The sequence below is a fragment of the Motacilla alba genome, chromosome 11 (genome assembly GCF_015832195.1).
Source record: "Motacilla alba alba isolate MOTALB_02 chromosome 11, Motacilla_alba_V1.0_pri, whole genome shotgun sequence".
Lineage (NCBI taxonomy): Eukaryota > Metazoa > Chordata > Aves > Passeriformes > Motacillidae > Motacilla > Motacilla alba.
Window position 1 is genome coordinate 6,456,119 of NC_052026.1, and position 25,000 is coordinate 6,481,118.

General features: G+C 38.4%; 1 protein-coding gene across 26 annotated transcripts in view; it reads right to left on the reverse strand.

The window, feature by feature from the left end:
• The window catches only part of ZNF536 (zinc finger protein 536), a 345,678-nt gene that overhangs the window by 269,502 nt on the left and 51,176 nt on the right, over positions 1-25,000 (reverse strand). For 12 of the 26 annotated variants that reach the window (XM_038148352.1, XM_038148348.1, XM_038148350.1 and 9 more), the window contains 2 exons: positions 20,565-20,659; positions 8,112-8,178 (listed from right to left, as the gene is read on the reverse strand). The gene's annotated coding sequence lies outside the window, so the exon portion shown is untranslated. Of the gene's footprint in view, positions 1-8,111; positions 8,179-11,252; positions 11,540-18,033; positions 18,101-20,564; positions 20,660-25,000 lie in introns of all 26 variants that reach the window. The other 14 variants (XM_038148359.1, XM_038148361.1, XM_038148356.1 and 11 more) reach the window with 4 other exon arrangements.

Consider the following 25,000-nt stretch of genomic DNA (forward strand, 5'->3'; position numbering starts at 1 on the left):
TTAGTGCCAAGGCTGGAGGGTCAGTCTCTCAAAATAAAGTATTTGGGTGATCTGGGAAAATTTGCATTGACAATGGCTGTCAATAAAGAAGTCCTTTGATCCATAAAGCTGAGAAATCCAGCAAGTCTTAACAGATTTTATTATAATAATAAATAATATTATTATAAACTTAAATGTACATATAAACAGGAGAGTACAGAAATGTATTCAAAAATTGCCTTCAATCTCCTTTTCTTTTACTTTTCTGACACGAGTTTTACTCAAATTCAAGCACTGCCTGCTGCTGAACTTGATGTAGTAAATAAAGCTGCAAGGTTTCACACAGGATTGCCATGTCACTGAAAGCACACCAGAACAGAGTTAGGCAAGCACAAATCAGTGTTGCAGGGCTGTGACTCCTTCATAAACAGAAGCCAAACTGTGGCAGTTTTCAAATAAGAGAAAAGACTTGCTAAAAGCTTCAAGATGTTGAGAAGAATGTGCCCTACAATGCCAACTTACTGCAATAAACCTAGCTCAGTAACTAGACTGTGGGCTTCTTTGTGCCTCATACTCTGAATGCAGTAAAAAGACCTCTGTGCCTCCTGCTACAGGGGAGGGAGTCTGAAGAGGACTGAAAACTGACAGCTCTGAAAAATAATAAAGCAACAAGTAGAGGCAGACATGGCGATTCTCAGGAAGGACTGATATGAAAGAGTCAGAGCTGCTAAACTCATTAGCATAGGTAAATCTGTTAAAAATGAAACTTTCAGCAGACAATTTGGTTTCAACGCAAAGCAGGCCAAAACTGACATTGCAAAGTGAAAACGTTTACCTTAGGAAAATCAAAACACTGTTCTTAAATTCTGTCATTTATGTTTTAGTATGCCCTATTACAATACAGCCTAACCATCTGAAATCATCAGATGTAAACCAGGCATTTCAACTCTATCAAAACATTTGCATACCCGCCCCTGCAAACTTCAGAAGATATATTTTATGTTGGAAATCATCTCAATCAAATTTTAAAGCTTTCAAGACGAAACATATTCTTAAGGGCTTGTTTTTATGAGTCTGTGGGCTGTGATGTGTCCCCACAAAAGGAATGAACAATTTTGAAGAATAAAAACAAGCAGTGTCAAGGGCTGGATGGTTCAGGCGGAGGGTGGGGCATGAGGAGTAGCTCTGAAGGAGCCTGGTCCATCCAATGCCCTCAGCCTGCAGCTGAGCTCCCCAAAAGAAAAGGAATCACTCACTTGGAGTTCTTGTTCTCAGCTGGGAAACCTCCTCTGACCCTTGTTGTCAGCAGGAGGATCAGTGCCCCATCACTCCCCGTGGGACTCTGCTGTGGGTTCACCTCTGCCAGCCTCATCCTCTGCAAACCCCTCACCCAGAGCTGCTACTGGGACAGTTTTTTGCCACATACAACCAAGATCAGAACAATTCTTCTCCTGCTTAGCTAGTGGAGAGGAGCAGGCTCCGGCTGTGAGAATCTTCAACACCTTATATGATACACCCAATGTGTAAATTGTGGCCTGCCTGGCCCACTCCCACATCCCTCTCCCCTTCTTCTGTCTGTACCCTTCCAGAAAATTTCAGTTTTTAAACTGGAAATCAGAAAGCTGTTTTAGTTTTGTTTCAATATTTTTTAGAAATGCAAAAGCTGTCTAAAAATACTTTTAGGGTAAATTTTTCGGGGAAAAAGAAAAAGGAAAAGAGAGAAGACAGCTTGTGTAACAAATGTGTGTCCCATTAGCAACCAACAGCAATTTAAAAAAATTATTATCTCTTACATTTTTCCATTTGTACTTTCTCTTTTCAAAATTTCTTCACTACGTACATCAGGTGTATAAAAAACCAGACCTTGCCAACTGTTCATGAACTTATGCAAAGGATATGGGTGAAAAAAATCTATACAGTGAAAAAATATAAATATTAGAATGTGCATTTCATGCACATTTATTTTTAATGCATATTTTATTAGGATATTTCAATCATTTCTAAATACCAAACCAATTAGTCCCTACTCCAAAGAGAGACTTGATCACAGTTTTTGTTTTAAGATCATGTTTGAGTTCTAATATTTAAGCCAACCCAAGTCTGGAAGCAATAGAGCACTTGTGGAAAATGTGTATATATTTTCTTTAGCTAAAGCCATAGCACAGTTTTTCCTTTTTCCATCATTATTAGTATAAAAAGATTAGTACAAACAAAACAAAAAAAAAAAGAAAGAAAGAAAGAAGGAAATTTCACTCCTACTTTCGTATTTCTTTAGATCTTAACCTGACATTAATGAGCAAATACACACTAGGATGATGATCACACTGTAGGATAAAATGGCTCATATACTGTGTTGATAAGTTAAGATGAAAGAAATCCAGAACAAAGACACAACAGTATTGCAGAGATATGTTTAGATTCCAAAATATTTGTATCAGTCAAAGATAGAAACACCCAAGAAAAAAAAAAAAAAAAAAACCCAACTGATAAATAGAAACATCCACTTTTCCCCTACTTGACTATATAATAAAGATCCTGTTTATTTTAAAGTGTTGCTCCATCACTTTGCCTGGCTGCCACATACAATACCCAGATGCAGTATATACATATTTTCCATCTGATCTCTGATGCCTTTGCTCCCATTGAGTATCAGTGCCAACCCTGCACAAGCATTTGAGGATAGGATTTACATTACAGGAGACAAAGGAGATGCTCAAATGGGAACAGTACTGGCATTGAAATCCCGACCCTGGTGATCTAAGGCTGCAGTTAAGATCCTTATGAGTAACATCTCTGACGCAATTCTTCCCAAATCTCAGAACAAAACATTACAGTTTGCACTGGACTGGACTATAGTAGAGAAGTTTACAGGAACCATGGCTGCAGAATCCAAAAATGCAACCTGAAAGGCACTTTTCATGATCCAAACCATCCTTTACTGTAATTACACGTGTGATGGCACATTTCTTCATGTATATTCTGCTGGGTAGTACCCTCATTTCAGTAGGAGTCATACACCAACAGCATCTCCTCATTTTTTTTTTTTCTGCCAGATGAAGTTTTTTTTCCTCTTCCCAGACCAATTGTCTTATTTACCTAAGACACCATGACACTTTATTCCATCACAACATGGCACTGTTCCCCCAAAGCAAGGTTGCTCATTAGAGGTATCATTCTGAAACGTGAATATTAATGCCCAGAAGAGATGAACCATAAGCATCACAGATGGACAAGGAGGGATTAGACAGAAATTGGTAACAGGATTGATAACAATTCACAAGTACTTCAGGCACGATGACACATTGCCTTGATCGACAGGAGCTACTATTCCCAAATTGTGCTTCCACAAGCAATTCCCTCCCCAATCCAGATTCATGATAAACATTTTAAGACTGGTATTTTTGCTAATGGCATCAACCTGATGCCAAGCACAAGTCAAGAGGAAAACCACTTGCAAGGAATGGAAAAGCTGAAGGAAATGCAGAAGGCACAGTGGATGAATGCTGCAGCAGTCAACCACATACACTCAGAGAAAAGAGAAGGTTGTAATCCAAAAGAGAATTTAACAACAATAAAACATGATGTGATCTATTTAAGGAATGAATGCAGAACTTCACCAAACAGTTCATAATAAAGGCTGGGTGATCAGGTATGTTTGTATATATATATATATATATATATATATATATATATATATATATAAAATCTTGTGTTTAACAACATTTTAATTGCACCTAGAAACTGCAACTGTTTAAAAGTGCTGCCCAACAACCCCAGTAGGAGACAGGCATTGTATGTAAAGGCACATTCAGGAAAAAATTAAACTCCTCACACATGGATACTTTTGTCTCAATGAGTGGAAAAAGTCATTTACCTAGGACGTAAATAAATGTGAAATACATCAACCCCACTGACTCCTCTTCTCCAGTTAATCTTTTTTTGTCAAAACCAACTGCCTAATGATATTATCTCGTGATTTTACAGCTACTTGTTTAGGTGGTGGGCAAAGGACACAAGTGGTTACTCTTCCATCACTCATAAAAAATTTGAATTGAGAATTAATTTAAGAGTTGCCTCTTAGAGTTTCTTCTGCTAAAGATAGGTACACATGGTACTTCACTGAAATAGTAAAGTTAGATCTAAATTAGGAAAAATTAGTACAGGTAGAACACAAGGTTAACACAAGATAAACCAGGTACTTCTGCCTAATATATTCTATGCCTAACAAACTTCTGTAAAACTGGGCTGAGTAATTTTTTCTCTAAAGGATGCACACTGAAATTATTTTACAAAAAACAAAAGCCCAAAGTCTTCCTCCTTATTGATTAATGCTGTTTATCAATTTACTTGTTAACACAGCAATTTGCATCTTCATTCACTTAGTTTGAATTGTTTCTATGTGTTTTCAGGAGATGCACATCTCTGCCATCCCACTCTAAAGCCAGGCGTGGCTCCAGCATGGCAGGCAGAGTGCACAGATCTAAGAACGACCTTCTGAACCAGGTTCTGAACATTCCAGCTCCTTCCTGTTAACTTGAATTCCATAAATATTCTTAGATGGGTGAATTGTGTCATGATAATGGGAGCTTCTTCATTTGTTTTTTTTTAATCTATGTGATTCTTGCCCTGCCTCTAATTGTTTTATATTAAATATTCACTAGAAAAACACAGGAAATTTGCATATACTTCATAGTAACTATTCCTTTTGTTCTAAAGACAAAATGACTCTTTGCTTTGCTGGTTTCTTTTTTTCCCAAATGAGAAATTGCAACCTAAATTGGGCACAATGGCTACAATCCTTCTCCTCGTGAATCTCCTACTGCACAACACTTCTGACTGTGCCTCTTCCCCAGCAGGCTCTGACTTGGACTGTCAAGCTCTCAAGGACAGTTTCTCTCAAGGAAAAATATTCAACAGAAATTTCAGCTGGAACGACAAGAAAAGCCATCAAATGGTAAAGCAGAAGAGCCATAAAATTCATCTTGGAAGGATCTTCTCCCCCTCATCTCTATACAGACAATTTGAGAGAAAGGAAGGTGAAGAATGGAAGCTTTCAAGAACAACCCATCCAGGATAGATGATAAAATCTGCATGCTACCCTGAGGAAATGGGGTACAAAGTTCAGTCCTATGTTTGTATTTCTAAAGAGCGTAAAATATCAAATATCCCTCTTGAAGAATAATTCTCCCTCTAGTCTCTTACACATTGTTGTGCAACTATACAATAAATATTATCCTGCTCACATGCTTCTGTTTACTTAGTATACATTACATTTGATGCTATCTGGCAGCCTAAGTTTTAGTTCTGTCATTTTAAAATATTAATAGTTGTCAATCAAAATAGAAAGTGCATAATAAAAATGTTCTAGAAACTAATAACCCTATATTTCTACACCATCAGCTTGGAGCTAAGCATTGCTAAAAATGAGATTAATTATATGTTTGTAGAAGCCCAATACAATCAGACAGTCCTCTAAACAACATCCTCCTAGAAATGAACACAGACTAGCTACATAATCGTATATATAGTGTGTATATATTAGGCAATACGTGCAGCACTAAATTAATAGCATTATTTTCATTTGGCCCAGTCTTTAAAACCCTTGCAATCTGCCCAGTGACAGTGTTAGGTGAAGGATGAGAGAAAATGGCACAGTCAATACCAAAGTAATTTATGGAGATTTTCTGCAAATGTTTGGAAGCCTGGAAGCACAAGGAGATACACACAGGACAGGTCTCTGAAGTTATGACCAAGCTATCATGGTAAACTGTTCCATTTAAGATAGAGGGTTAGAAAAATATCCTTTGAATTATGTCTGTCAAACTTTAGTGGGAACTTCACTACTTGGGACATTTAAACCTGCTCTGGACAAAGTATCACCAAGTACCCTGTAGGGAACAATCCTGTAATGTCAAGAAGATGGACTAGATGTACAACCGGACTTTTGCTGCTCCATTTTTTATTACTCTAATCCATCACCCTTGCTGAGGTGAAGTTTTATGCAGACCTTTAAAATTATGACCATTTGAAAATTATGTCTGTGTCTGTATAATATATACACCCATATGGATGTAAGGTCTGGCTTTTAAAAACTCCAAGTAGAAAAACATATTTTGCTCCTAATTTGCCCATTCTATAGCTGTAACTATGCAATAGTCTGGCAAACACAGATAGAAATCTCCTGTTATGGTCATGGGAACACACAATTTATGGGCATGATTGTGACATGTGAATTTCCAACTTAGGCATGCAGGAATTTAAATATGTGTGCTGTGAAGAAGATAGTAGTATTGGTCTGTGATATGGTTATGCTACAAAACTAGGATCAGAGTCTGAGCTTTGCCCCAAAATAGAAAATCAGAAATCCTGTAAGGTAGACAAACTGACTTTGAGGCTTACAAAAGAAGCTACGGAGAAGTCCCACAAAGAGCTCTAAACAAGATTATTTTTATCAAGGATTCTCCAGGAAAAAGTGAAAATTTTTGTTTGGCTTCCTTCTAACAAAGCCATTGTTGTGGCTTATTATATTTCCTTGCACCCTACTTTTGCAGAGAAACTAGAACTCCCCATCACTCTTCTTAAAACCTGAAGGCCACTGAGGGTTTTGTACTGAAAAAATATTAACATTTAAGAGTCACTCCAAGCAATGGCTGCAGAAGACACCTCTGTTCCCAGGCACAGGGCGGCAGAACCCTCTATGGATAAGCAAGGTGTGTTATAGGAGAGGTTAAAGGCTTCACTTTGCCCACACATGTTTATTGTCATTTCTGTGATTCCAGAGTGGAAATCTTCTTACTGACTAAGGCACTAAGCAATCACCCCCGTATGAGTGCCATCATCTCCAGACTTCAGTAGGGGAGAAAAACAGTTAAGAGGATATGGAGGAGGAAAAGACATTTTCCTTTTAATCTTTTAGACTGCAATAGCCATAATTGGCTTTTCTATATAGTTGGGCTCTAGTTTGTCACAGTATTACAATGAGAAACAGCAGCCTGCACTCATTTTTATACACAAATCTTAATGACTTCAATTGCTGCTAAGGATTCAGAATGGTGGCAGGATATGGCCATTCACCATAAAGGCCCTAAAGCCTTCATAATTACTGAGTATACAGAATATTTATTATACAGACTGCACTAGGCCTCTTTTGTGGGCTGCCCTGGGCCTGTTCTCTGAGCCACATCAAGCAAGAAGTTTAAATGAAACTGCTCCCAAGTTTCTGAAATGGTTTAATAAAACATATACTGACTGTAATATTCAGTTTATAGTAGAAAACTATTGCCCCTTGGTTTGAAAAATGACCTCTAGTTGGCAATTTTACTCTCAGCTTCATAGATTATAGTCCGCTGTTGGTCATTTTCTCAATCCACAGGGCAATACTTTTCCATAACAAGCTCAAACTGCAATCAGTATTTGTAGGCTGTTACACAAGTTGAGTATAATATGTCTCAACACATTCTATTATATGACTAAACAAAAGAAATAACAACCTGGTGACACAGACATATGGAGAAAAGCAGAACTATTCTTCTAATACTGAGATAGCAGAAAAACATATTTCTTTGTATTGTGCTAATTTGTATTAAATTTTGTGTCTTCAATACACAATAATCTCTAATTTGGTTTTTTCATTATTAGTGTTTTGGTTTGTGTTGTCTTATGTCTTTTCTTATTTTAATGTAAAACGACAATTACTAAATTCTATTAATATCAGATTTTAGAAATGACAAATAGTGACAGATAACCTAGCATTGTACAATCACGTGAAAACGCATTCACATAGATATGTAAAAGATCGTTTGCTCTTGGGCTCACAAAGCACACATTCACAATCTTATGGGTTTGATACTAGGAAGTTCCAATACAGTGCAGTAGACAAGATGCAGTTATTGTTTCAGCACCCAGCTCCAGCCCTTAGATGCAACTGAAATACCACATTTTGGCAAAAGAGCTCCCACATTAGATAACCAAAGAGATAAATTGGATTGAGAAGTCTCTGACCAGGAACTGAGGGAGATCTGGTGTCTGTAGCAAGACATGCTCTGGACAGCTCTGACAGTGACTGCTGTTTAGAAAATCACCCACCTTCCCAAAGCACAGGCACTGGGAGCTGCAGGGCTGATATAACTTACCTGGCTGGAGTGTGGTGAGATCTAATTCTTTAATCAATGGGTGACCAATGCTCTTGAAGACCCTTTGCTGCAAAAACAAAATATTCACAATTACAAGTCTGATATACATTCCAATCTGTAAATAAAACTCTGTGGTTAAAACGTGATACACACCCACACTCAGACACTGAGGGAACAACTTCTTAAGGTGAGGCCAAAGCACTCAGGCAAAGAGGACATTTTGCCACCCTTGTAGAAATTGTGAGTTTCCTATCCATTAAAAAAATTCACCAGATTCCTGGAGATCTGTGCTGGGGGAGTAGGGAGAATCTTGGCTAGGATAAGATCCATATGACAGAAAGGTTCATTGTAGATCTCTGTGGGTGGCTTCTGAATGTATATCACTGCATTTTGGGATATTAAAGAGACAGATGATTTTTTTTCTTCATTTCCCACTATGTTCCTATACTGTTGCTCAATCACAGCTTCACCAGCATTCTCTAGCTGGAATTTAAGTTGTCTGGATTCATTTAAACATATAGAAACTGCATGCAAAAGCTTTAATATATTTGAGCTAAGAATGTATTTTAACAATTACCAGAAGATGATGGCTCTTTATCTTACAAGTCTTCAAGGAATTTAGATGTTTAACTCATTAATAGTGTTTGCTGCATTAGATTTTATGTTTTTATGATTTTAGAAGAAAGGTTTTCTAATACAGAGAAAAAACAGGCTTTTTTTCTTTCCTCAACATTTTTCATTTTAGGGTAATAAAAGTGACACATATGTGCCATTATGTAATGGATTAATTAAGGAATATGATGTTTATCCTAGGTCCTGAGTTGTACATCTTCATAACTCACTCATAAAAATTAATGTATTATACCACGCTCCAGAATGATATCTCTTATTTTACCATACCTGTTGAGAATAAATTGTTCCAAATTGGATTATCTTGATTTCCAGTGAAAAATGTAAAAATTACATTGTTATTTTAAGAATTTACAGTGCTGTGTATAAGAAAGCATAATCTTCTCACTGTGCTTTTGAACTGTCATGTTACTTCCACTGTTACGAAATCATAATTGCTGCTGCCACACCTAAAATCAAATGCAGTGCATATTGTATTTCTTCATACACTGCATTTCCTATCTTAATCACAAAACCATACACAGTATGTTTTTGGCCAATTCTTTCATTACTGTCTGCTTCTGCATATAAGTAACACACAATTATGCATGCAAGGACTCATAAAATCCTCATTTCTAAAATCAACAGATGAAAAATCCCTAAATAATAATGTACAGATGTTTCATATTCAAATGAGCTGTTGGCATGTAATGCTGCCAATCATGCCAATGCACGCAATAAAATTGGTGAATTTCAAGGTACTCGGCATTTACAACATATTTTTAATTTTTTTTTAATCAAATAACCATTTTAGGAAGATGGAAATGACAACTGATCAATAAATATATAATGATATATTTCTGATGTTCTCTTGAAATTTCCATGAGTGGTCAACTGCCCTATATTTTTCCATACCAATTCCTACTCCTTTTGCCTCAAGAAAGTTGATTTTTCGGTCCTTAAACTGCACTGCCTCACTAGAAGTAAATTATCTGCACGTTATCTGCAGAGTAATCCTCTTCTTGAATACAAGACGGAACATCAGAGTTTCTAATCCTTCACAGATAGAGTAATTCACATCCACTGTACGTTTTACTGTAAAGACGGAGTAACACAATATGTTTGATAAATCATGTATGTGTCTGTGTACAAAGAAAAAGGTTTATCTCCTCTCCTACAAGATGCATCTGTATTAAAGCACACGCACACACACTCACACTCCCCATGCTGGCACTGCAACAATCTTTAGAAGTTCTATAATAGAGACATCTAAGTTTAAAAAATGAAGCAGCTCACAGGTCAAACAAGTTCCTGATGAGAAGTGCTTAACCAGAAGTATTATTCCACTGATTGTAAGTTTTCATCCATACATCAAACCCTAGTGTCTATTGATTAAATAAAACCGATCTTTTTTATTTTTTTCAAAGCAAAAGAGAATTAAATCATCCCAATTGTTTTTCCTTTGTTTAGAGCTATCACAGTTTGCACACTGGCCATGAGTCCTGCTTATAATTACAGGATCCTTAAGGAGAGCTTATTCTACAATGACTGATCACAGGTTTCTTGCCTTTTGCTCTAAATCTTCTGCTCCTGGTCATAATCAATGCCACTTGATGGCCCAATATTCTGATCCAACGTGGCAAGCGATATGATCCAAGATCTGCTTAGAATCAATAAAATTCATTTGCTTCAGGAAATTTGGGATCAGGACAACTTTAAGTATATGTAAATACAAGAATTTACAGCAATTATGCTGGCACATCTTTCCTTTCTCATACCTCTTTTCCACTGCATAATTAGCTGCGTCATGCCTTAATTTTGCTTGCAATCCTACATAAAGGAATCCAGGCCAGACAGCCCTTGCAAAGCCTTACCAAAGTCAAGGTCTGCTGGCTGAGAGAACAGAGGGTCTCTTTCACAAAACACATCAAAACACTGCAAATCTTTGTATTGCTGAGCCCCACATGGCATTGTGTGGGCTCTGAAGATACCATCGAATGCCAACATAGCATGAACATGTAACAGACTGCTTTAAAGGGCACCAACATGTGCATGAAAAATCTTCTTGGAGCTGATTTTGCCTTTCTTTTTCCCATGTGCAAAAATGCCTAAGTTTGGTTAATAGTTCCCTTGGGCTCCCGTGTCTCCAAGTCAGCCTCCAGCCTGGTTCCAGTGTACCTGTGCAGTGCAGAGATGCTCTGACACAGCCCACAACTTAACACGACCAGGAATCCCTGCCTAGAGGATGTGGTTTCCATTCTGGAAGGTGATCAGTGCCAGGCTGAAAGGCAGCATCCAAGTGCACTTCTGTGTCTCACCCCACACTCACAGATGAAAGGACACACACTAACCTCAATTCTGCTACTGTACATACACATTGTTTAGTATATTGCATAAAGTAGTCTGAATATTTTTCTAAAGGCCAGGAACTTTAAGGTACTTTGAATCTTCATTAAATTAGCATGGCAGACTGGGGTACATGTATAACTAGCAATAAGATATTTTAAAAATTAATTATTCCCTGTTACTTACTTCACTGCAATGGAGTTACAAAACTGCTGAGTGATGAGTAAATACAGACATCTGTACTAGTTTAGAAGGCTGCAGGTTGGGCACATCTTTCAGCCCTTTAGTCTTTTTCCACTGGAAATCAGTAGTTCAGCACCAGCAGAGCAGAGACGAGAACCTTGGTTCTGCTAAGCAGCACTAATTTCTGCCCATAGTGACATTCAGAGGAGGATGAATCGAGTCACAGGGGTAAGAAAACTGTTTGCTTATGATGTGGCTGTCACCAGTGAAGATGAGTTTGTAACACCCTCCTAGCATCAAAACGACACAAAAAAGATACATTAAAAAAATAAACCCAACAGATAGTCTTGCAAAATATATCAATGCAGTTCTTCAAACTGAAAAAGCAGAAGTCAGAAGATCAAGAACTCACAGTTAGGATTTTCCTATTAGATAAAGAACATAAGGATTCTCCTGAAGTCTTTGATTGATATATGATCTTTTCTTTCTTTTCAGGCAGAACAGCTGTCCAGTGAACTAGAAGAAATAGCCCTGAAGACAGCTTTGTGTCTGATATGACTTTGAGAGGGAAAATTATTCCAATGATAAATGCTTTACATGGAACATCTAATAAAATAAAATAAAAATGTCATCCATAAAAGAATTTTTCTTTCTATTTGAGTAAGCAATCCCTATTATCATCTGTGGGGCAGGGGTGTTACTGTGTCCAAGACCAAAGAGAAAAGGTATTTCCCTCAAAATTGAATTTGAAATGAACTTAACCAAAAACAGGCAATAGAGAAGAGAAGGGCAACGGGGAAAATGCAGAGGGAAGATGAGAATTTTCTGAGCATTGTGAGGATGCAGTGACCTGGGATGTATTGTAACTTCCTTTATTCTTCTCAGTAAGGAAATCTTTAGGGTGAATCATGGGTGCTTTGCTGGCTGATACCTGCCACAGTGACTGCATGCAGAAAGACCTTGACTATGCTCAAAAAATCCCAAAGCAGTAACAACCTACACAAACCTCCTCAGCAGAAGAAGGCATGAATTTGTGTAAATTTATTCAACCTAATGGAATTATGTAAATTACACAAATGGAGAACTACAGCCACTGTGAGAATTGATTGAAGTAATGTCCAGATGAGAGGAGAGACGGCTTTGAATGGAGCCTTTCTGGAGCTTGCTCTAGAGCTGTGTTTTGGCAGCACGGTGAGGAGCTAAGAAAAGAGCCTTAGAGAATGAACAACCACAAGGCTCAGATAAATTTGTACATCTTTGGCATTTTCAAACACATCTCATTGTGACACTTCAGTAAATGGATGAGCACTGATGGATGCTGTCATACACAGACAGCAAAAGGAAGAGTAATCACAACTGTGTTTTCCTTGGGAAACCAAATCCAGCGTAGCACCAGCCGTACATCCATGGTTCAGCCAGCTGCCCTCCAGAGCCTTGCTGAGTCTGTCACATAGACTCTGTGTCCCATTAATTTGGCCAAGACTAAATAAAACAGACAAAATATCTCACGGCTTAAAAACACCTCAGAGAAGAGCACGATAAACCATCAACCCATCCTCTTTGTCTTTCAACACGATAGAGCTGTCCTCAGCAACACTTTTCCAACTTTCACTCTTCTCCAAACCAAGCCCTTCTTTCTCTGCAAAGCCTTCCTGTGTAGGCCCCTGTGAGTGGACTTGTTCCAGAGCTAGCAGTTAAATTTTAACACTAAAGGCAGGTACATGTTCTCATGTACCTTTGCACAGCTAGAAATCATTTCTCTCCCTTCCCTATCATAACTTGAATGTCTTTCCTCCCCTATCCCAAACATTCTGCTTTATCCCTGTCTCTGGAGTCCTCCTCCCTCCACGAAAGGTGCCACTGATGCTGTTCCTTTGTGTGTTCCCAGGAGCTGCTGACATCTCTTGCTCCTCCACCACCTCTCCTGCCCCCTCCCCTCCCATTACCGAGTGCCAGCCCCTGCTCTCACGCAGATTTTAGATCCACACTTTGCAGAAATCCTGCTCCGTGGGATTCCAACAACAGAAGAACGGAAGATAAGAACATAAAAGCACCCTCAATGTGGTGTCCCATCAGGAAGCCAGCTAAATCTGACAGACAGTGTCCTCTCTGACACATAAGCAGGAAAGGGCTGAGCATTTAGACAACAGCAGTTCAGAAAACAACTCTATATGGTCTATAATCAGCCAGCACCACCTAACAAATAGCATTTGCCTAAGTCTTGACTTTTGAGGCAATCAAATACCATTTTGAAAAAATAAAATAACTTCCACACGTACACATTGCATATATATTTATGTTTTCCCCTCACTATCCCTCACCTTTAGTTTGCAGTGACAATCAGCAATTATTTTACAGAGAAAGACTCTAACATGCTTATGGGATGCCTTTAGTAATAAGATAATTATTTGTAACTCTATAAAGAATTATAATTTTTAATTTAAAAAGAAATCAAATAAAAACAGCTTTCATCTTCCCTACCATGTGAAGAAAACATTCTCTGCCTACAACTCAAATTATCATTCTCTCCTTTGTGCAAAATGAATTGACCCAGAAAACTAAAAGGGTAAGAACCCATATTTGCTGGGCTTATTCAGCAGCCAAAAGTTCATGAAAAACACTGTTGTGTATCACATAGCAACCACTTGATGCCTATTGTTAAAATACAGTAGTTATTCAAAAAGTAAAAATCTTGCATTCTCAAATAAGAAGCCAGGCTGCAATGTGTGTTTACTGTTTTGGGGAAATAGTCATCTTGCCATTTTCTCTTTTTCCATAGTCTTGGCGTATTTGGTCAGCTATGAAATGTGCAGTTACCCACAGGAAAGAAAAGGAACACAAGAATTTTCCTCTGGTGTTGAGCTCACAGGACAATGTCCATTCAAAGCAACACTTGGGATCTCTATTAAGAGCCTTAAGATGTGCTCTATTTTTATCCAGCCACACTTGCAGTAAAAAATGTAATGTTCCAGGGAAAGGGCATGAGGGAGAAAGGGAGAGAAGCTTCTGCTTTAGACTGCTAGAGTTGCACACTTTCACCTGTTCTTAGAACAAGCTGCTCCTGGAAAGTGCTGTACATGTGCACAGGTGTCCACACTTCTACTGCACATTTGCACCTCCTCCCAGCACTGCTACCTGGCACTACAGCTGGGCAGAGGTATAAATTTCACAGACATCTCCTTCTACCTTTTCTCCAGTTCTTTTGTGGTAAACCATGCTTTAAAAAGAGAAGTAAATGTAAAATTTGTACAGAAGGAAAGTCAGATGTAGAGTCAGAAAAAAGATTAACAGTTTCTCATAAATGGAGCTCGTATTACTCTAAAATATTTGAAAAGCAGTGGCAGATCACTTGAGCTACTCTGACTTTGCCAGATTTCCACAAGAGCTGAGAGTCAGCCCCATTTGTCAAAACTGCATCAGACTGTCTATTTAAATTATCAAAGCAAAAGCAGAAGGGTTCTGCTGAAACAACTGCTGGAGAAGATGAAGGAAAGAATAAGAAAGATATAAACTTCCTTCTATGTTTTATTATGTGCTGTTACACAAAGAGTGCAACTTAGAACTTCAAGATAATGACACTTTTAATACCAGAAGGGAATGGCAGACTTGCTTAGCATAACTTTGAGATATTTCATCAAGCCTGTGTGTAAACAGGTGTGCCACATTTTTGCTAGTGGTAAGATGCTTGTTGAGATTATCTCCTTATCTAGGAGCGTGTTTAAACTCCTTTTGAGCAGTTAAAATAAGACAGTGGCAGAAAGTAGATTAAAAGGGAGAAAATGTATGAACATAGACTTTTTGCAAGAACCTCACTTTGAGCCCAGCTGTATCCAGGTATGTGTGTGCTGTTTCCACAGACTCTGAAAAGAAAATTGAGGGGTAGGCAGCAAAACCCACATGAATGCATGAAGCCGCAGAGGAAAAAGTATGAGAATGAATTAGGTACCCAGGAGCAATGAGATGGGCTTTAGGATTTGATAGAAGAATCTGGCTGTTACCAACACAAGATGAAAAGCATGGATGGATGAAGCTTCAGCTCACCTGCTGCAAGTGTTTCTGCTTGCTGAAAAATTAACTTCTTTACTGGAAGCCAGCACAGATGAAAATATTAACTCAACATCTCAGCTGGCTTACAAAACAAAAGTATCTATACAATTATTTCAGTCAAAGGCAGATCAGGGTGTACTTCCAGGCAATTACACAGGAATTGGTTTGGTGACTGGTCCGTGATCTAGCCAGGACAGGATGTGGTAATGAAACATGGTTGTGGAAGAGCTGTAGTTACAATATTTCTCTCTCAGTAACATATAGCATAACTTCATGAAACAAAAACCAAGCTATTACATCCAGTGCACAACCAAAAATTAAGAAATCTCCCCCCCAAAACAATGAAAGGCATGTACTGAAGAATAATGAAGAACTTGTCTAGCACAACTCAAACTCTCCTCTGAAAATGTATGCTTCTCTCAGAAGCAGATTCCCAGCACAGGGACTGGTAATTTATGATCCACCAAAATACTCTGTTGAACAAAAAAGTAATACCTACACCATGCCTATGCAAATCACTAAGAATAAGTGACTCCAAGGACCAGTAAGAACAAAGCCCAAAACTCCTATCAAACATTATCTGAGGTTTGAAAAAGTCAAGACAAAGTGTAATTTTTTTTAAACGGGGATAAATTGGGATTTCTGTAACAATTGACTCATTTTGCCTGCTTTTATCTAAGGAGCTCAAAGAGCACTCCAAGTGTTAATTAAATTACAAAGCATTTTTGAGACAGGTAAATGGTATTATGTCCACTGGGGAGCAGAGAGAACATTTATGTTTCATTACTAAAGTCACTCAGTAATCCAGTGGCTAGTAATATAACCCAAGAACTTCCACTTGCCACTTCTACTCATTGACTTGATGGCTTCACAAGAGATAAAATTAGCCTTAAAAGCCAAAAATACTTTTCTTCTTGTGCCTTTCTATCTTTCAAGACTAGGCCAAGATTCTTTAATTTCATTTTATTCTTCTTCCTCTGCTTACTGGGAGGCCTTTCTTTCAGAGTCACACAAAAGAAGCCACTTCCTAACCTACCCAAGTGTGCTAAGGATCAGAGTACAGCAACACGGGCAGGAGCTCAAACAAGGGCAGTGAACTGTAATGGGGCTCTTGAACAGCTTGTGCAGCTGCATCAGGGTCCTCTTCTCCCTCCTCTAACCAGTCCTACTCCAGAGATGGCACATCAGGGCCCCTGTCCCATCAGAATAAAGATGGGCAGAGGTGCAGATGAAATAATCCTTGGCTGGCCGATTCACTGACTTTACCAATGAAAGAGACATAAAACAATCCCGAGGAATCTGGTGCCCCCAGCACTTGGGACAAGAATCTCTCACTGAACAGAACAATATCAAAATAACAACCAACCAGACCCTGAAAATGCTTTAGACCATGGAGAAGTCTATTCTGCAGTCTACTATGTCTATTTTGAGTTGCATGTGGAAAAATGAAGGAGAAACCTTTCACTGACTGTTGTATTCTTAGCCCAAAAAAGAAAGCCACCATTTTTCATTTCAGCTTGGCCCTGACTGGTAAAACTGCAGGATGCAGGAGAAATAAAGCAGTAAGGTACAATGCAATCTGCACAATACACAGTCCAACCTAAGGCATCTCTAATTCAAGACTGGTACAGCTCAGTTAGAGCTTTAAATAATTATATCTCCATTAGTAAACTAATTTTGGAAAGTAAAAGGCTTTTCTATTTTGTACCTAACTATTTATTACTAAAAACAGGGAAGCATCTTTTGGAACTTTCTTTAAGCCTTTTGAATACAAAGCTAAACCAAGATTTCAGGCTTTATTTTCCCCTTCATTTCTTGTTATGTCATGAAGAATCAGCTACGTGGAAGAGATGAGAATGTCTTTGATTTAAATGACCAAGACTTAAGATTGTCTTTACCATGGCAGAAAATAAAGCTGCTGCATATATTTCCAGTGGCAGTATTATTGTTACATGGTATGACAATCATAATCTTTCTTTTTTTCCCCTAAAAATATGTCTAAAAAACCCACACAGTTTATATACTGCATGCAAAATATTTTTCTTCGTTTACATTGATTGCATATTTCAAATCATGTTACAGCTGTATCGCTTAGCTTAAATCAAATAAGGAATCCACATAAATGCATACACACACTTTGCTTGTTTTTAGACATTCCCAGTATTGACAAGATTAAAATATTTTTCTCATTCATTATTTATTGTGATATGATGAAACAGTGTGTATTTAACAAACGTCACAAAGTAGAGTTAAAATGTGGACATGCTGTTTCATTTTGATTTTGCTGCGACAGTGTTAAGTATGTGACTCCCTGACTGCAATAATGACATCTTGGGGTGATGAAGATTTAAGATGCTTTGCAAGGATGCAGTGTTATGCCAACTCTTCAGCCATGCTGACTAGGAGCATGATTAAACAGATGAACCCAAGACTGGAAGGTCCTGCTGCAGAGGACTGGGGAATCAGTGCTCGATGCAAGAGCAGCACCAAGCCCCTCCATGCACCCACAGTGCCTGACTGGACTGACTGAAGGCAGTCAGCACACACACTGCTCCAACCCTTCCACAAGCACCAACGTTTTTTATTAGCAAAAAATGTGTTCTCTGGGCCATTTCTCTGCCTCTTGGGTGAACTGGCATTACCTGACAGCTGGAGCTTGGGGCCAAGCAATGCCATATCTGGGTGAAATTCAGGTATGGGGCAGATCTGTGTGGCTTTGGCTGTCGGGTGTATTTACCTTGGGCTGAAAACTACAGGCATGATCCCAGTTTCTAGCTCACAGTTGGGCACCATTCTGCACATTTCTACTGGCAAAAAAAAAAAAAAAGAAAAAGCAAGGAAGTGCCAAAGAGCAAGCACCACAGCAAAGGAACCATAAGCAAAACTGGTTCTGCTGGGCAGAGGAGCAGAGAGCTTGCCTTCTGCAGAATGTGGCAGTATCTGGGTTAGAATGTAGAAAAAGACATATTTTAGCCCAAATACTTGTTCTTGCATACTGCAATCTAAACATACCCTCTGTGATAAATACAGCAGAATAATCAGAAGATACTGAGTGCTTAAAATGCACTCTTAACAAAGCAAAACAATGTAATGCATATCTTTCTTTACGTGTCAAACAATTTGCCTAACAAATCATAATAATGCAGAATGATATAAAATTCACCCATCAAGCCCAAATGCATGCATGAAGATTACCATGGCAAAGAATTGTGAATTTCATTAAATATGTTAAAGGCAAAAAAAAAAAATTCCTCTTTGAAAAATAGTAATCCTGTCTTTCAACAAAAATATTATAGGAAGCTATGAATTTGGTAGATCTGAATAGGATGTTGGTACATGTTTTACTAAGGTAATATAATGGCACACTATTATTAGATCACATTAATCATTACTGTGCCAAAGGCACTGACAGCACCACTGAAAAGGATTGAAAGGGCTGGTAATGGATATAAATTACCCATTGTGTGATAAAAGGATTTTTACTAAGAAGGTAAGAATAAAACAGCAAATTTCTAATATAACTGTTGTGTAAAAACCAAAATAAAAGTAATCCAGTCAGTAATATCCACAAAATCAGAAAGTAAGCACTTTTGAAACAAGATAAAGTCACAATAAAAACTGTATACAATGTAAAATTAATTTTGTGCTGCATAATATTACTATCAATTTAAATAGTTTACATGATGACCTCTATGGTCAAGAGAAAGGTAAGCTTTGTTAATTAGAATTGAGTAGGAGCTTCTGCATGCGTATTTTAAGTTTGTGGGCTTGGAATTTTTTCTTTTTTCCTTTTTGGTTTTTTTTTTTCAAACATATAATGGCTTCATAGCACCCCCCTGAAATTCAAGACATGTTGAGAGTTTTCTGTTTTGTGCATTAACATCACAACAAACAGCACAGCCCTCAGATGGTTTTATTTGGATTCCAAATGCTATTACAAAACGAACCACGTCTTTGCTGAGCTATTTAACCATTTGATTGAAACCATTTGTATCACTAATTGTCCAGTCCTGTGCTCCTCCTTTACTCTGGCAAGTATTTCCTGATATTAGTGGGGATCAGTGAAGTGAATTGGTCAAACTACATCCTTATTTACAGCATTAAAAAATCCACATATCTTCTCTGAAGCTGATGGAATTATTCTAGAATCAAGTCACTGTAATTCTTTTCAAGTCAATTGTCTAGAATAAAATCCAGTAGCTCACATTCAATTAGTAAGTTTTAAAAATTGTGAGCCATACTCTTAAATGATATAAATTCATAAGTACAGACATCAATCCTGAAAACACTTATGTCTCTACTTAACTTTACTCACGTGAGTAATTCCATTAGCATCAGTAATTCAATACCTGCTTATGCATTTGCAGTACTGAAGCTTTAATATGCCTGATATCCTCTCACATCAGCTATAAATCAGCACAATTCCTCTGAATCACAGAGTTTCTACTAATTCACAAGATATAAAAAGGAATGGACAACCCAGTATAACAATTAAAATAAAGAAATAACATAAGATTTTGATTTGGGAGCAGGAGCTATCAGAAATTTTGATTTAAGGATCAATTAATGCATGTGGAATGTGGAATTAATTATTGGTTATTTCCTAGGAAGCTAGACTTTTATTTCAAACTGAGGGCCAAATAACCCAATTTTGATTTCACACTTATTTCCACACCAATCTGAATTCTCAGACTTTACAGGAGCTTTTCGTCTGCTGCACTGGAATAGCTCAGAGGAAAATCACATATACAATGTAGTACACCCCTCCACCCACTGATTTTCATGGGTGTTCTTCTCATGCTAATACACAACAGAATATGGTTCTTAATAATATGCATGAGATGTTCTATTGAACTTACAGGAGAAAAAAAAAAAAACAAAAAATGATAAAATTAATTTAATCAGGAGTGTCATGGGTTTTTTTAAATCAGCAGTCTGATGATAAAGTAATAAATGATGATTCATCCCCAACACAATTATTACATATCAACTGCATAAAGATGAATGCTCATGATTTTACCAAGCAGAATTTTTTCTTGAAAAAAAAATGTATTTGTAGCTCACTACAACCTGAAAAAACTACAATAAAAAGTTTTGCAAGATATAGACATAATATTTTTGAAGACATAAAAACATGCAATAACAGATTTAAAAATCTAATTCGGGTACCTCATTTTACTTTTTTTTTTTTTTTAATTGGAAAAACAAAGCTAGACTCAGATCCATAAGCAGAAGAAAATGTTATGAGAACCATGTAAGTATTCTTACCAGTTATTCGTAAGCCAACGAATCTGTTCCCTGGATGAGGAAATTCTTAAAAGACACAGGATAGGTACTGAAGGTCACAACTGGAAAAATAAAACCTGTGAGAAATTTAATATGTCAAAACTCAGTGTTTGAATCAGACATTTACATTAAGATATTACAATGCCACCTCAAGCAGGCAATCTACAGGACAGCAGAGAGCATTAAGAATTACAATATTAATGGGATTAACATGTTTTATTTTTTAGTTTTCATAATGTACGTGTTTGGTGGTCATTTCATATTTGGAAATGAAAACTTCTTTCAGTTCTGGATTGTTTTGAGAGGGAAAACCTCCTCTCAAGATAATGATGAGGAACAGAATGAAATTCTTCTGATCCTTTCCCCTAGACAGTACAGCAAAAGAGGACAAAACAGGATAAAACAAAAGTTGCATAGCATACTCCAGAAACCCAGTTATTCTCTTTGACATTGATATTCTAATCTTTCAAACTGAGTAAAAAGAGAACAGCTACTAATTGTATTTTTTACTTTTTTTTAATTCCATTTTATAACAGAAATAAGTCCTTTGTAGATGATCTCATCTAATAAACCCTACTTAAAACAGATAAGAGCCAGCAGTAAAAGCCAAGCAGAATACTTCCAAGATATTTGTCAGTAGTGAATTTAGGGCCATTAGATTAGTAAGCAAAATAGAGACAAAAACAAAGGGTGTTCTTAGAGCAAAATAAAGTTCACTCGACTGAAGCTATAATCTGAAGAATTTACGACTGAGAATTCTAACTATGTTTATTCCTATGAATGTCTAACAAATAAAATTAAAGGTCACTTCCAAATAATACACTTTGTACATTTACATCAACCAAACTCTTTCATACAGCAGGCTCATTGCCCAGGGAGGCATTGGCTGCTCGGAGGGCTGCTGTGGCAGGCTGTGGTGGTCACCGTGGACAAAACTGCAGCCTTCATTTCTGGGGGAAATCATCAGGAGAAATCATCAGGAGCCATTGGACTGCATTGGGTTTAAATCGGCCAGCACCAACAGCACCACACTGCTGCTCAAAGCTATTTGTTGGCTTGAAAGGCAAACAACAATTTTGAGGGCTCCTCTTGAGGATGAAAAAAGTATGAAATAATTCTGAAAACAGAAGTTCACTACCAAGCAGCACAGCCCTCCCTCAGTGCAATACTGATACAACGCTTCTCTTGTATCCCCCAAGGTCTCTGCGGTCTCCACCTTGTCAGGATTGCATCCAGTGCAAGGTGCTCCTGCAGTGTCCCACTCTGTCCAAACCTCCTCCTCTTTCCCTTTTGGTTCCCACCACCCCAACCATAGGCTACTCATTGCCACTGTGATGGTTCACCATCAGGCTTCCCAAATCCCGCTGCTTCCCTCCTCCTTGCAGACTGAGCCAGGCTTTGCCACGTGTTTCAAGCCTTTTCCAAGTGATAATTCTGCCATACAACTTTTCTGACACAGGGGAATTACTCCAATCAAAGCTTCAAGCCCCTTCTTTAAAACTCACATTTCCACAGCAAGCCACCAGCTATCCTGCAGGAATCACCTGGTTTGCCATGCCCATTGTTCCTCATACCTAGGAACACACTCCTCCCTGCTCTCTCCTCATGCCCAGTTTTCTTTTAGCTGCCAGTTATGGCTGAATTTGAATTATAAGCCCTGAACAGCAAAGCCTGTCCTCTCATGAGACACTTGCCCATTGAGCTGAATGGGTGGTGAGCAGGTACAAGGCATTGCTCCAACCCAGCACCCCACACCAATGGGTAAACCCAGCTACACGAGAACAAAACCACTGCAAAAGTCAAGAGAAGCACCCACAATGCTGACTGGAGAGAATAAAAATAATTTTGTAACTGGGTAAAGGAAACCCCTGTCATCAGATTTGGTCTTCCTAAACATGAAATTGTGTCTAGATAGGATTCAGATCCCATTTATGAAGGCCCATAACACTTTAGAATTTAAATAAGTGAATTTCAGTTACTATATTTGAACACATAGGAGCAGCAAATTCCTGGACTGCTGCAGATAAACATAGGTCCCATCCAACATTTTCAGTTGCACACTGCCTTAAAAACAGTGACAGCTTGTTTGTCTCGAATTTCTGCTCTTGTTTATGTCTCAAATTCTGGAAGATATACCTTTCTAGTGCTTACTTGCAGCTCATTCAACGTAAAAGCCAACAAACAGAAACAAAGATAATAAACTGTTAGGTTTCTAAAAGACGTTATCTCACTAAACAGGTTCTTAGCACTCCTACACCAACATCATAGAGCACATTTTTGCTGTGCTATTACAAGGCTACTTGTGTTTAAAAAAATTCAGCTTTTACATACACGCTCATGACTTGCAAAATTCTAGGAATGATTCTCAAGGGGCTTTCACTAAGATGCTTTATAAATTCTGATGACAGACAGAACACAGTAAGGCTTCATCTCTTAAAGTCCTGTACTGATTTGTTTGGAGGCTTCATGTCATTGATCAGCATGTCAATGTCTCTTGCAATCTGCTTTCCAGTTCATGACTGAGAGTGAACCCCTCAGGTTTAAAACCTTAAATGATTTAAGGTCTGTGATACATAACCTTACGAACAAATTGGGAAAATCTGTAGCTTTACACATTAAACTGTAACAGAAATGATTTAAAGCCTTATAAAAAGGTATTTTACTTACCTGTGCTAATATTATTCTAACACATTTGACACTGACTATGTAAAGCAGATATTTTAAAGGTACAGGCAGCAAGCTGCTTGGAAACAAATTAAGACAGTTCCACTTAGGTCAAATTGGGCCGGTTTACCAGTGTCTAATACACTCCCTGGCATTAAAAAATGGCACCATGAATCCTTACAGACCAATTTATTACAGTAAGCTTCCCACAGCAGCACTGCTGTGCAGTTGCACTTGGCTCAGTGAGTGATCCAGCACACCCCCAGAGAAGAAAAAAAAACCCTAAATATCTTCAGAAACAGTGTGACAAAAATAAGAAGTAGTGGCAAGACATAACTAGGGTATGACAGCACAATTTCTGTTCATTCTTAAAACATGCTTTTGTAGCTCATTCCTTGAAATGAATTAGAGACATGAAAGGGAGAAAGTAATCTCATCCCACCGATGAGCAGGCCAGAAGGATTTCTGCAGGTTACAGATGGAAATCTAACACACAGCAAGGGAAAACAGGAGCTTGAGCATGGACTTATTCTGCACAACAGGACTTTTCCCCAAATGCTGAGACTAAAAGGCTTCATTGTGTGGCTCTTAGCAGCACATCCCATTCCTGTGCAACTCAATGTTAAAGCCCTGCTAATCTCAAGGAGAAAGGCTCAGGCCCTCTGTAAATGGCGTACCCTTTCTGATGGAATGAGGTGTCATGTTTAAATAATTATTCCCTATCAGCTGCTTTTTGAGGGCCTCTTGAATTGCCATGGCATAGCTGCTCTCACCCTGGGCACATCAGAGATGCAGGGACAGAGATAGGCAGGGAAACAGGCTCAATGACAGCACAAAGCCAGCCCAGGAGCTGTGCAGGACACCCTTCCCAGGCCTCCACGTGAGCACTGCATTCATCATAAATGCAGGATGGGACCGGCGGGGCCTGAAGGGTCCAGTTAGTGTCACTGGGAGTTACATGCATAAGTGAAGAGAGATAAACAGTCCCTAAAGCAGGATGCTGGAATAAATCTCAGTATTTTTCCACTGTTCCCGAAAAACATGAGAGCTGACACCAGTTTTCTCAGGCTGGGGCATGGTTTCCACCCGTGCCACCACAGCCTGCCCAGCCATGTACCAGTCCCCATTTACAGACCTTCCTCCCTGTGTGTGTGTGTGCCCTGCCCACGCCCTCAGAAGACTCCAATACATAAAGCTGTCTGCCTATAAATACAAAATATTTAAAAACTCAGAGCTAACCATGACAGAATTCGTCCACATCTCCTGGCAAATCTGTGGTGTTTGATCTAACATCCTTTCAGTTGTTCCTTGCCAAGATCACGCGACAAACCATTGCTCTCATTTTTCCCTCCTGATATAAGTAAGCAAGAGACAGCAAAGAGAACAGGAATGCACATCCTTTTAACTCCTGGGGAGCCAAGGGGTTTGCAAAAGTTCTTTATCAGAGGCACAATTCTCTTCAGCTCCTTAGGTGTTTTCTATTTGGTTCTGCTTCAGACATCTCAGTTTGCATTTATTTTGTGCAGCTCCTACCTTTCTGTGATTTTGGCACTAACACCACCTTAACTTGTCCTTATTAAGACTGTCACAGCATACATTGCAGTTGAGAGGGCCACAATACACCCTCAACTGAGCATCACCACACAGTTCCAGAAAGCTTTAAGCATTCCCTCAGAGTAACACCTTGCCACAGCAGAAGGCTTCAGGTGTCTGCCCATACAGAGCAACACCACGGCACTTCAGAAGGCTGCAAG